Source organism: Peromyscus californicus, unplaced genomic scaffold (genome assembly GCF_007827085.1).
Source record: "Peromyscus californicus insignis strain IS unplaced genomic scaffold, ASM782708v3 Scaffold_17__1_contigs__length_78620276, whole genome shotgun sequence".
Taxonomy (NCBI): domain Eukaryota; kingdom Metazoa; phylum Chordata; class Mammalia; order Rodentia; family Cricetidae; genus Peromyscus; species Peromyscus californicus.
In genome coordinates, this window is record NW_026294469.1 from 15818424 (window position 1) to 15830541 (window position 12118).

The 12118-nt window shown below is 41.8% G+C and overlaps 1 long non-coding RNA gene across 5 annotated transcripts in view; it reads left to right on the forward strand.

Moving 5' to 3' along the window:
* LOC128112609 (uncharacterized) overlaps positions 1 to 12118 on the forward strand; it is a 292581-nt gene that overhangs the window by 25568 nt on the left and 254895 nt on the right. For all 5 annotated transcript variants that reach the window (XR_008219048.1, XR_008219050.1, XR_008219051.1 and 2 more), the window contains one exon: positions 9305 to 9569. This is a non-coding gene — a long non-coding RNA (uncharacterized LOC128112609). The remainder of the gene's footprint in view (positions 1 to 9304; positions 9570 to 12118) is intronic.

A 12118-nucleotide genomic window follows, 5' to 3' on the forward strand; every position in this document is an offset into this window, starting at 1 on the left:
CGGGTCAGTTGTTCTTGACTTAGGTAATACGTTAACTACACATGAGGAATATTTTCACCAGGTACATCTGGAACACAATGGGGATTGAAGAAGACCATGCACATATTTTCTGTCTTGTTCAAGCCTCTACTCACCCTCTATGGCTTTTCTTCCAAGAGGAAACTCCACCCTGCAAGTGAGATCATAAGCTGAGTCCACAGTGCCTTCTCTTTTTTTTCTAGGTCCTCTGGACATATATACAATGTATACACACACATATCATAGAGTATGTGTGTGGTGTATATGTGTGTATTTGCATGCATGCATATATGGAAGCTGAAAGTCAACATCTTGTATCTTAACCTTATTTATTGAGATTGGATCTTGGAACCCAGGGCACACTGATTGGCTAGACTAACAGGTCAGAAAGTCCTTGGGATCCTCCTGTTTCTGCCTTCCCAGTGTAGGGATTACAGACTCATACCTCTATGCTTGGCTTTTAGGTGGTGCTAGAGACACATACTCAGGTCCCCTCATGCTTGCACAGTAAGTGTTTTTGCAACTTTTTATCTCCCAGCCCACTCAGTCTTTTTGATAATTATGATTTTTGGCACAAGATGCCTTGAAATGTCTTAATCCTCATTTTAACAATAATATGACTTTTAATTGACCATCTGAGAACAACTCATATCATGTATTTAGATGAAACACACATACACACACACACACACACACACACACACACACACACACGCACACACATACATACCACACACACACACACACACACACACACACACACACACACACACACATACACACAAATGCACGCACACACCAAAGGGACCTGAATGCTGCTACCCCACAGTATTTTTGGCATTTTCAGGGCTTAAGTTTCCTTCCACGATACCCTCTCATCACAGTCGGTAGGTGGGCTATGCTTTCTTCTGTATGGGTGTTTATGACGTCACAAGCTGCGGGAACCAGCCAGTAGCTTGCCTGCTCTTCTGTTCTGCAGCTTTCATGGCTCACTGCTTTCTTCCCCCAGAAGAGCTAGTCAGGTTTTTTTTTTTTTTCACATCTCATACCCATCATCAGCTTTAAAACATAGCCTCTATGTACACACGTTCGTAACATTATATTGCACAGTTATTTTAAACTTCTTTTCTTAGAAAAGAAAATCGTGCAGCTTCTAATCTCAATCATTATATTAGTAAGAGTGGGCCACACTGTTGCATATAGCTAAGCTTCATTGGTTTTGAGTGTCTCACAATATCTTACTGTGGAGCACACTAGAATTTACGTCCTGGAGTATTTCCAGGTTCTTATTCCTGAGAACGGTACTGCAAACACTTTTGTGCTTCCATATTGGAATATACATTTGGGATTTTTTTCTTGAGGACACATCCATAAGTGAAATACAATGTTGTAGGATTTACAATTATTTAACTTTGTAAGATGTCTAATTATTTTCCAATGGAACTTACCAGTTTCTTATTCATTGGGTGTCTATGTGGTCCCTAACACTTCCCAGTGTTGCCTTTCTTAATTCTGCCAGTCAAATGGCTATCAGAGGTAGCTCATTTTGTATTTCCTTGATATGATCTCAAATGTTTCCTGTTCATATGAGTCTTCTTCAAAATTATGGCCCATGCCTTTTCTCTGCATTATTATTATTTTTGCTCATTTTAATCAACTTCTAGCAATTCTTTTCATACTTTTTATATCAGTCCTTTTCTATGTAGGTATATTGTTAAAAAGGTATAAGACCAGAAGAGATCGGGTTTGGGATTTTTTGGGGGGTGCATAATTGCAATACATATTGAGATATATTGGAGACAGAATCCAAGTTTAAACAAAATTTGAGTTTTATACATACCTTATACACATAGTCTGAAAATAACATATTTTCAATTCTTTTCTAAATTCAAATGTAGAGTTTCAACTTGGTGTATTATACTGGTGCTCAAAAAGTTTCAGATTTTAGAGAATTTTAGAGTTTAGATTTTAGGACGAAAGATGCTTAACCTCTCTATAAGACAAATATGTGTTTCTGGTTTGCAATTTCTATTTTTCTATACTAAGATTGTCATTTGACACACTCTTAAGCCTTTTTTGGACGTCTCTTTTCATTTAGTACCAATGGCTATCTCAAAACAAAACAAAAAACAAAAGGCTCAATATAGTCTCTTGTCAATATCCTAATGCATTTCCAATTTGATTTCTATGATCTCAAATAATCATATGTTCAACATATATTAGAGTACTAACGGCAGATGAGGAGCCCTAAGGTATTTCTTTATATTTTACTAGACATTTAAAGAAAATTGTGGCTTTCCAGTGGAAGAATATTTCTGAGCAGTGGGGCCACTGTTCCTGAACTCCCACGGTCACACCTAATGCTCTATGTACCATCAGTGTGCGCTCAGGACTCTGACATCTTACAGTGCTTACCTGAAATACAAGTCCCCGGGAAGTCATCACTTTTTCCCCATGAAGTGAGACTCCTGCTTCCCTGTGGTTGTGGGTGGTTTTGCTGTCATCGTGCTTTCTCTGTGTGCTGCTTTGCAACCAGAGTTTCAGCACTTCATGGATCCATCATGGAGCTGCACATTACAGTGAGCGCGAATCCGTTTGCCTCCATTATTGTCATAATCGAAAGGCGGGGCTACATTGAAATATTTGCTCTGTGCCTGCATATCTGTTATCCGAAGGGCCCTTTAACCTAAATGGTGTGCTTTCTGTAATGCCTTTGGTTAATGAATGGGTCTGTGAGGGCCTCAGAGCGGTGCAATGTGGGAAGAATGCTATAATTTCTTTTTAACATGCAGGAATTCTGAATACGAGAAAATGCATGCCAAATTTTATTGCTTCTAAATCTGAATAATTGTATTTCTGGGCTGTGCATCTGGGTAGATAATAAAGCCACAAAACAATTTAATGAAACATATAAAAAATAAAATGACATTACTAAATATTATAATATGAAGAAACTATTTTTTGCATATTGTCACCTAATCTTTCAACCATATAGCAACAAATAATGTAGCCATAATTGAAAGTTTTATTATCCATCTGAGTAAATTGAGCTCAAATTTACCTTGTTCTCGTTAGTTGGTGGGCAAGCCTATTGGGGTTACTGACAGAATTTCATTTTCATGGTGAATTTTTCCCTTCTTTTCTATGAAATATAAAAGGGTCAATAAATAGCCCCAATGCTTAATCGATTCTGAACTCAGCTCTTCAGAAAGCCACTCCTCAGTGGCCTGGTGACCCCCGCTAGCAGGCAGCCCTTGTTTTAGAATCTGACTGCATAGACTACAGTCCTTCCTGGTCCTAAAACCCCGCAGACACATAAAGGATCCTGGCATCTTCACTCTCTTGTCTTACATGTCTCCCGATTCTCCTTCTGGCTCCAGAGGGAGATGCTATGCTCACTATAAGGTGAGTTCAATTGCAACTCTGGAAATTTCTGGAATGATACTGATCTGTTGAAAAGATCTGTCCTTCCTAAAAGGTCCTCAAACAGACTCTGTGGCCTGGGGTGGGTGGAGGCTGCAACACAGGAGGAAACCCATCTGTGTGATCTTCAGAGCTAAGCAATAGATCTCACTGCTTGAACAGGGGCCCATGCATTCTTAGGCTTGGCTGTAGGGTGTGGGGGATGCCAATCCTTGGAGGAAGATGCCACGTTTTTCTGTAGCATCTGGAGAGTTGTGAGAAAAGTCTCTACTGTTCTCAATCAGCAGTGTTAGATTATGCTCGTTATAAAATACTCAGCCTTTTTCTGGAGTCCTGGCTAGGGGAATCAGTCTACTTTGCTGTTTCTCAGCTTCTGCGTGCACACAGTGAACTCTTGAGACTGTCCAGCTGTGGACTCCCCTTCTGTGTAAGGGAAGAAACCTCTTCTCTAGCATACTCAGCCCACAGCAACTGTGCTGGGTAGTTTTTGTCAACTTGACACAAGCTTGAGTCACCTGGATAGTGAGCACCTTAACTGAAGAATTGCCCAAATCATATTGGGCCTATGGTCATGTTTGTGAGGCATTTTCTGAAATGGGATGTGGGAGGACCCAGCCTACTACAATTGGTCCTTTCGCTAGGCTGGTGGGCCTGGGCTGTATAAGAAAGACATCTGAGCAAGCCAGGGATAGCAAGCCAGTACACAACTTCAACTTTCCTTCATGGTCTCTACTCAGTTTCTGCCTCCAGGTTCCTGCTTGACTCCCTGCCTTGGCTTCCCTCAATGACTTACTGACCACAGGCTGGAGTGGGGATGTACTGGCTTACTTGTTGGCAAGACCGAAACCATCCTGTATGATTCATCCTTAGCTGTAGTGATGGAGATCTGGGGTTATCCTTTTATTGGACAGCCATGTCCATCCCTCTGTGTACTCTGAGGAGGGTGTTAGCAATATGCCTAACATTGTGCAAGAGAAGAAAATGACCTGGTGTTGAGATCTCGAAACAAAACCGAGCACCAGCAGCATTCTTTTAGAAATAAAATTTTCCTCGAAGGCATTACAGTTTTTAAAAAATTGTGGTAAAATACAAACAACTTGAAATTTACCCTCTTAATCATGTGTAAGTACACAGTTGGGCAGTGGTAAGCACGTTCACATTGCTTTGCAGCCAATCTCTAGAACTCTTCATCTTGGAAAACTGAAACTGTGCCCATTAAGCTACAACTCTCCTCCATGCCAGTGCCTAGCAACCATTCTGCTTTCTGTTTCATATATTTAGTACACCATAGATGTGGAAACAGAAAGTGTTTATCTTGGTGACTGTCCTATTTCACCGAGCAGAACGTCCTTGGGATGTGTTAGAATTTCTGTCATTTTTAATACTCCATGGTTTCCCCATTTATTTATTTACTTATCTGTGTAGATAGCTTACTTGTTTCCACCTTTTGGTTATCATGAACCCTGAGACAGTGAACAGGACCATATAGGTGTTTTTTTGTGACCCTGCTTTCAACTCTGTTGGGGATTATGGTTTGGATGTTATATGTCCCCTGAAGGCCAATGTATTTGTTGGAGGATTTGCCCCCAATGCAATGCTTTAGTGAGTGGTCACATCACGAGGGCTCTGACCTAATCAATGATTTAGCCATTGATAGGCTCATGATTTGATAACATTGTTCTCAGGTGGTGGAAACTGGGGGATAGTTGGAAGAAGGGGCCACTGGGTAGCCTGGAAGGACATATGTTGTCCTTGGCACCCTCTCTTCTGTCTGTTTCCTGGATGTCTGGAGGTGAGCCAGTTTTCTCCACCACATGATCCCCACCGTAACGTATGGCCTCTCCTCAGGTCCATGGGACCAAGCAACTATGAAGTCAAAACTCTGAAATTGTAGCCAAGCACAGAGCTTTGCTCAGCTTTGTGTCACAGCAGAAGAACACTGGGTAGCACAGATGTGTCTCTCAAAGCCCAGTATGAAGTTGCTGGATCATAGAGTGATCTTATTTCTATGGACATGAAAGACAGTTTTCCACAGCTGCCATACCATCAGGGGCTCCCACCAACACACAGGCATTCAAAAATTCTAATTCCTCCATTTTTTTAAACAAAGCTGTATTTATTTCTTCATGTAGTGGCTGAACCCAGGGCCCCACACGTTAGACAAGCAGTCAACCACTGAGCTATAGCCTCTGCCCTCTATGTTTGTTTTGAGATAGGGTTTCACTAAGTTGCTTAGACTGGCTTTGAACTCAGTCTGTAGTTCAGTTTGTGAGGATGTGTCACCATGGTTTTGATTTTAATTTTTCTAGCTATTAGAGATAGGAGGATTTTCGTCATGGGCTTCTTGGCTGTGTGTAGACCTTATTTTGAGAAATATTTTGCTCCTTTGTTTCTTTTTAATATATTTTTTATTAAGAAATTTTTTATTCATTTTACATGCCAACCACAGATCCCCCTTTCATCCTTCCTCCTGCTCCCCCTCAGCCTTCCCCCCACAACTCACCCCCATCCCCTCCTCTGAAAAAGTAAGGCCTCTCATGGGAAGTCAGAAAAGCCTGATACATTCAGTTGAGGCAGGTCCAAGCCCCTCTCCCTGCATTAAGGCTGTGTGACGGGTCCCACTATAGATAATGGGACATTACCTATAGTGTAATGTCCCATTACCTATAGTAATAGGACATTAAAAAAGCCAGCTCATGCACCATGGATGGATCCTGATCCCACTGCCAGGGGCCCCTTAAACAGACCAAGCTACACAACTGTCTCACTTATGCAGAGGCCCAAGTCTAGTCCCATGCAGGCTCCACAGCTGTTGGTCTATAAAGTTCATGAGTTCCCACTAGTTTGGTTTGGTTATCTCTGTAGGTTTCCTCATCTTGATCTTGATGCTCCTTACAATGAGTCCCTCTTCCCTCTCTTCACCTGGACTTTTGGAGCTTGGCCTGGTACCCGGCTGTGGATCTCTGCATCTGCTTCCATCAGCTGCTGGATGGAGGCTCTATGGTGACAGGGTATTCACCAATCTAATTACTGGAGTAAGCCAGCTCAGGCACCCTCTCCACTATTGCTAGTAGTCTAATCTGGGGTCATCCTTGTGGATTCCTGGGAACTTCCCTAGCATCAGATTTCTCCTTATCCCCATGATGTCTCCCTCTAGCAAGATATCTCTTTCATTGCTTTCCCACTCAGTCCCTGTTCCAGCTCGAGAGGGTAGGGAATGGGGAATGAGAACATAAGAGAACGGGATGGTCCTTTGTCTATTTCAGTCAAGTATTTTTTGAGTGGTAGAGATACTTTTGTATTCTAGATATTAACCTATTATCAGATATGCTCCTTTCAAATATTTCATCACATTGTACGAACTGCTAGTGTGCTTTATTGATTGTGTTCTCTGATGCATGGGGACATTTAGTTCTGGAAAGTCTAGTTTTTCTGTCTTCACCTTTATCACTGTGCTTTCTCCAAGAAACCACTGATAGATTAAATGTTATAAAGCTTTTTCTAGTTTTCTTCTGATTTAATAAAATAGTTCTAGATTATATGATTTAGGGTGGAATTTTCATATATATACTACAACTAACTTCATCTCCCCACTGTGGATATTTCCCCAGCACTATTATGTTTTAAAAATATATTTTTATTAATCCTTTGAAAATTTTGTGCAGTGTGTTTTGATCCCATTTACCCCACTGCTCCATCTCCTTTCAGATCCACACTCTCCACCTTCATCTCAATGTCTACCCAACTTCTAGTTTTCATCTTTTTTTTTTTTTTTTAATTCATAGAATCCAGTTTGTGTTGCCTAACTACTTTAGGGAGGGGGACCTGCCGCAGAGTGTGATCAACCTACCTGGGGCCACATACTTAAAGAAAACTCCCTTTTCCAACAGCTCTCAGTTGTTAGTAGCTTCTCAGCCTGGGGTGTTGTGTGTGTGTATTCTTCTCCGTACTGGGATTGTTTGCTGGTTTGAGCTTTGACGGGTCTTGTGCATGCTGTCACATGTACTGTCAGTTTCTGTGTGTGCCTGCCCTCCTGTGTCTGGAAAGCATGGTTTCCTTGAGCTGTCTCTGGATCTTGTAATATTTCTGTCCCCTCTTCCTGGAAGAAGATTCCTGAGCCTGGAGTGGGAAAGGGTGTGCTATGGATGCCCCATTTAGGGCTCAGCGCTCCACAGTCTCTTCTTCTCAGGACTATATTTTGAAAGCCTTCCACATCTCCATTGAGTGGTCTTGGAACCTTGGTCAAAAATGATCCAGCATACAGGTGAGGGTTGGCGAGCTCATTATGTATGCCTCAGTCTTTGCTCTCAGCTGGCTGCCAGTCCCACACTGCTTGATTCCGGTAGCTTTGTGGTGAGTTTTGAAATCGGAAAGTATAATGCTCTTCCAAATAGTTTTGATTGTTTGGATTTCCTTCTGACTCTGTATAAAATAAAAATTTCTGGTTTTATACAAGATTCCATTGAGATTTTGATATTGATAGTGACCACATTAAATCTGTAGGCACTTTGAATAATAGTTTACATGTTAATAAACATTGAGGCCTTTACTCTATGAATATGGGATGCATTTCCTTTTACCTTAAAATTTTTTTTTTTCTGGGATAGCCTTTTGTTTTTACATGTAAGTCTTTTGTGCTTCTTTGGTTAAATTTATTTTCAAATTTCTCTCTCTCTCTCTCTCTCTCTCTCTCTCTCTCTCTCTCTCTCTCTCCATTTTCTTTTTTTCAAGGCAGGATATCACTACGTAGCTCTGGCTGTTCTGGAACTCACTACGTAGATCAGGCTGGCCTCAAGCTCATGGAGATCTGCCTGCCTCTGCCTTCAGAGTGCTAGGATTAAAGGCATGGGCCACCACCTTCTGGCTCTTTTTTTTTTTTAATACAATAAAGTGTTTTATTATTTACTTTTTTGGGTTGTTCTTTGTTAGAGTATGGAAATGTAACATATTGCTCCTTTTTAGTGCATAGAGTATGTTGTTTTTGTATCCAACTTGCTGAGTTTATTGGCACTAACAGTTATTTTTGTGGACATCTCTAGTGGTTTCTACACACACGATTATTTTTAGAACATTTTAACAGTATTCCATAAACAAATCCTCTCTCATTTTGTTCACAGGTCTTCTTATCTCTCACCCCTCCCTCAGCTCCCCTGGGCTTCCTTCCAGCACTCACTGGCGTGCTCACTGGCGCTTTCTTTGTGCCTGCTCACACCATTCTCTCCTTTCAGTGGCTCTGATATTTTCTCGTAACCTCAGGGCAATGTCCTCACTCTTTAGCAGAGCTTAGAAACTTCTTCAAGATCTGACCCAGTTCTCGAAACTCTGAACAATTGTAGCTTTTGAACATTATTTGTGAATCTCAGGACCTTTGGACTGCTCCCTTGCCTGGTGTGTTCTGTCTCCCCACTGCTATCATTGGCTCACAGTGCCAGAAAGCAATGGCATAACTAGTTTAGGAGACTGCAGTAACATGGTCCTTGAAGACCCCATACTCATCTCATGCAATTTCACACAGCATTTTAGTTTTCTTTCTTATATCTCTCCCTAGACTGTGTTCTTGCATGGAGGGGAATGTGGGCTACCCCTTAATGCATAATTTTTTTTTATTGTAATTATGGGCCCTGAAAAGGTACTGAGGAAGGACACATGGCAGGAAGATTTAGGGAAGTGTCACATTTTTGTAGGAAAAGGATCAAAACAAGGTAGAAATCAAGGGAGCTGGAGAAGAGCAGATCTCCCTTTATCATCTATTAAAATGAAGACAATTGTAACAACTTCATATATTCCACTCAACCCTGCTACTTGAGAATAACGTTTACTGAAAATTTACTGTGTCCTTGTCCTTCTTCCTCTTGGCACCTAGGATGGTGTTGAGATGTGGTAAGAAGCATTATTGGCCTGCACATTGATCAAGATGGAGAAGCCTGAGGAAGAACAAGGAACCAAAAGGATACAACACAAGATACACAGAGAGCGCACAGGACTGAGAGGATGCAGTAGGTGCAGGCAAGATGCAGTGAAGGGAAAAACATCAAATGAAAGTGATTTTCAGTGCCTGTGGTGAAAGCTGTGTCATGTCTGGGGCTGGTTCACCAACCACAGAAGACAAGCCGCTTTCCTCTGCTCCAGTATCTTTTCAAGAAAGGAAACTTCCAGAGAGGTCAGACACCCCCTCAACAGAGACGTCACTCAGAGTGGAGATCAGAGCTTTAAGATGGGAAAGCCTGCTGCATTGTGGTTTAGCGAGCCACTCCTGCTGGCTGGGCATGGTGCTGCCACTTTGAATGACTGTCCCATTGCTTTTGCCTGGGACCCTGAAAGGTGCCAACTCATCTCATAGTGGATAATAGAAGGACTGTGGTGTGTGGATCCTTTTTAGTGGTGTACTTCTGTAAAGAGTTACATCCGTTGCACAAAAACACTGAAGGATAGTTAGGAGCTTGATAACTAGTTAGAAACTAAAGGCAGCTATCTTTAGAAAATATTTATTTTACTTTTAGATACGTGTATGTGTGTGTGTATAAGCATGAGCGTGCCAGTGCCTGCAGAGACTAGAGACTTTAGATCTCCTGGACTTATAGTTACAGGTGATTGTGAACCACCAATGTGGGGTCTGGAAATAGGACTCTGGTCCTCTTCAAGAGCAGTATTTACTCTTAATCACTGAGCCATCTCTTCAGCCTCATTGAGGCAACTTTCTAAAAATGTCTTTTTGTGAACTAAAAAAATGTTAAAATTATTTTGAAGTCTTGTATTTCCTTCTCTCTCTCTCTCTTTCTCTCTCTCTCTCTCTCTCTCTCTCTCTCTCTCTCTCTCTCTCTCTCTCTTTTTCTCTGTTTCTCTCTCTGTCTGTTTCTCTCTCTCTCTCTCTCTCTCTCTCTCTCTCTCTCTCTCACACACACACACACACACACACACACACACACACACACACACTCACACACTTCTAAAGACAGGACCTCATGTATCCCAGGTGGGCCTTGAAATTACTATGTAGCTAAGAATGGCCTTGGATTTTTGATCCTCCTGCCTTTGCCTTCCAAGTGCTGCGATTGTAAGGGATGCTCCACTATTTGCATTTTATGTGGTGCTGAGGGTGGAACTCAGGGCTTTGTGCATGCTAGGAATGCAGTCTTCAGATAAGCTGCATTACTAACCCTTACAATTAACAGTTTTAAATCAGGCAGAAAGTATCTTCTGCTTCCCTGCTTTGTACACCAGGCTGTGTTCAGAGCTTTGAGAGGATGCATAGATGAGCCATCCTATAGCTGAGTTTTATGGACTGGCAGTGAACATTTCCCCCACAAGAATTTTAGCTCTGAGATTACTGGATAATTTGTTCATGGTTGTGTTCTTAGGACCAAAAAGTGTGCTGTTTTCAGTAGGGTTTCTATTGCTGTGAAGAGACACCATGATCACAGCAACTCTTATGAAGAAAACAATTATTTTTGGTGGCTCGCTTAAAGTTCAGAGGTTCAGTCCATTATCATCATGGTGGGACAGGCTGGCATGCAGGTAGGCATGGTTCTGGAGAGATAGCTGCTAAATGTTGATATGCAAGCAACAGGAAGTAGACAGTCTCATTGGGTGTGGCTTGAGCATATATGTGACCTCAAAGCCTGCCTCCATAGTGACACACTTCCTCTAAGACCACACCTACTCCATCCAATAATACCTCCTGATAGTGCCACTCCCTTTGAGGGCCATTTTCTGTCAAACCACACAGGTGCCTTTTATATAACAGATCCTTGTGCTGATTAATTCTACTTGTCAACTTGGTAAGGCCTAGACTCATTAGGAGACAATTTCTGGGCATGCTTCCGAGGGTTCATCTACATTGAGTTATTTGCTATGGGGAGACTGTAACCTTCAGTGACACTGTCCCATGGGTCCTGAGCTGGATAAAAAGCAGTCAAGTGAGCTGAACATCGTTATTTACCACCTTCTGCTTTCTCCCTGTGGATGCGATGTGAGCAGCTGCCCCAAGCTCCTGCTGCCATGCCTTTCTCTCATCCCTTTGACCTGGAAGCTGAAGCAAACTTCCCACGCTCACATAACTTCTTGCCAGGTGTTTTTGTCACAGCAATGAGAACAGTAACACGAGACTCAGTGAAGACTTGTTGGATGAAACCAACCATAATATGTTGACTAAAAGATAGGGTGAAGAACCATGAGAAGTAAATATGGCTTAGCCCCTTAGATACGTTGCCTGGAACTCAAGGTTCAAAAAGAACCTTGAGAAAAAAATGGACAGCCAAGGGTGGGTGGTACTTTGGAAGCTGAGGCAGGAGTTTTATGAATTTGAAGTCTGAGCTATACAGTGAATTACAGGACAGCCAGAGGTATAGAATGAGATTGTGTGAATTGATCTCAAAACGTAACCAAATATACCCTCACACATTCCTCAGCTCCCAAGGATAATAGATACCAGCTATTATCATGGAGAATCTAAAGGGCTATCAAAACTTTTTGTTAAGGTCTGAGGCTTCATAGTTTTTCAAAACTCATGTTAGAAACCCCAAGCTCTATGTCATAGTATTAGAAGGTAGAGCCTTTGGTCAGGTCATTAGCTCACAAGGGTAGAACTCTCACGAGAGTGTTTAGTACCCTTGTAAAATAAGCCCAAAGGAGGGTGATGAGATAGCTTTATGGGTAAAAAAGATTGTTGCCGAGGTTG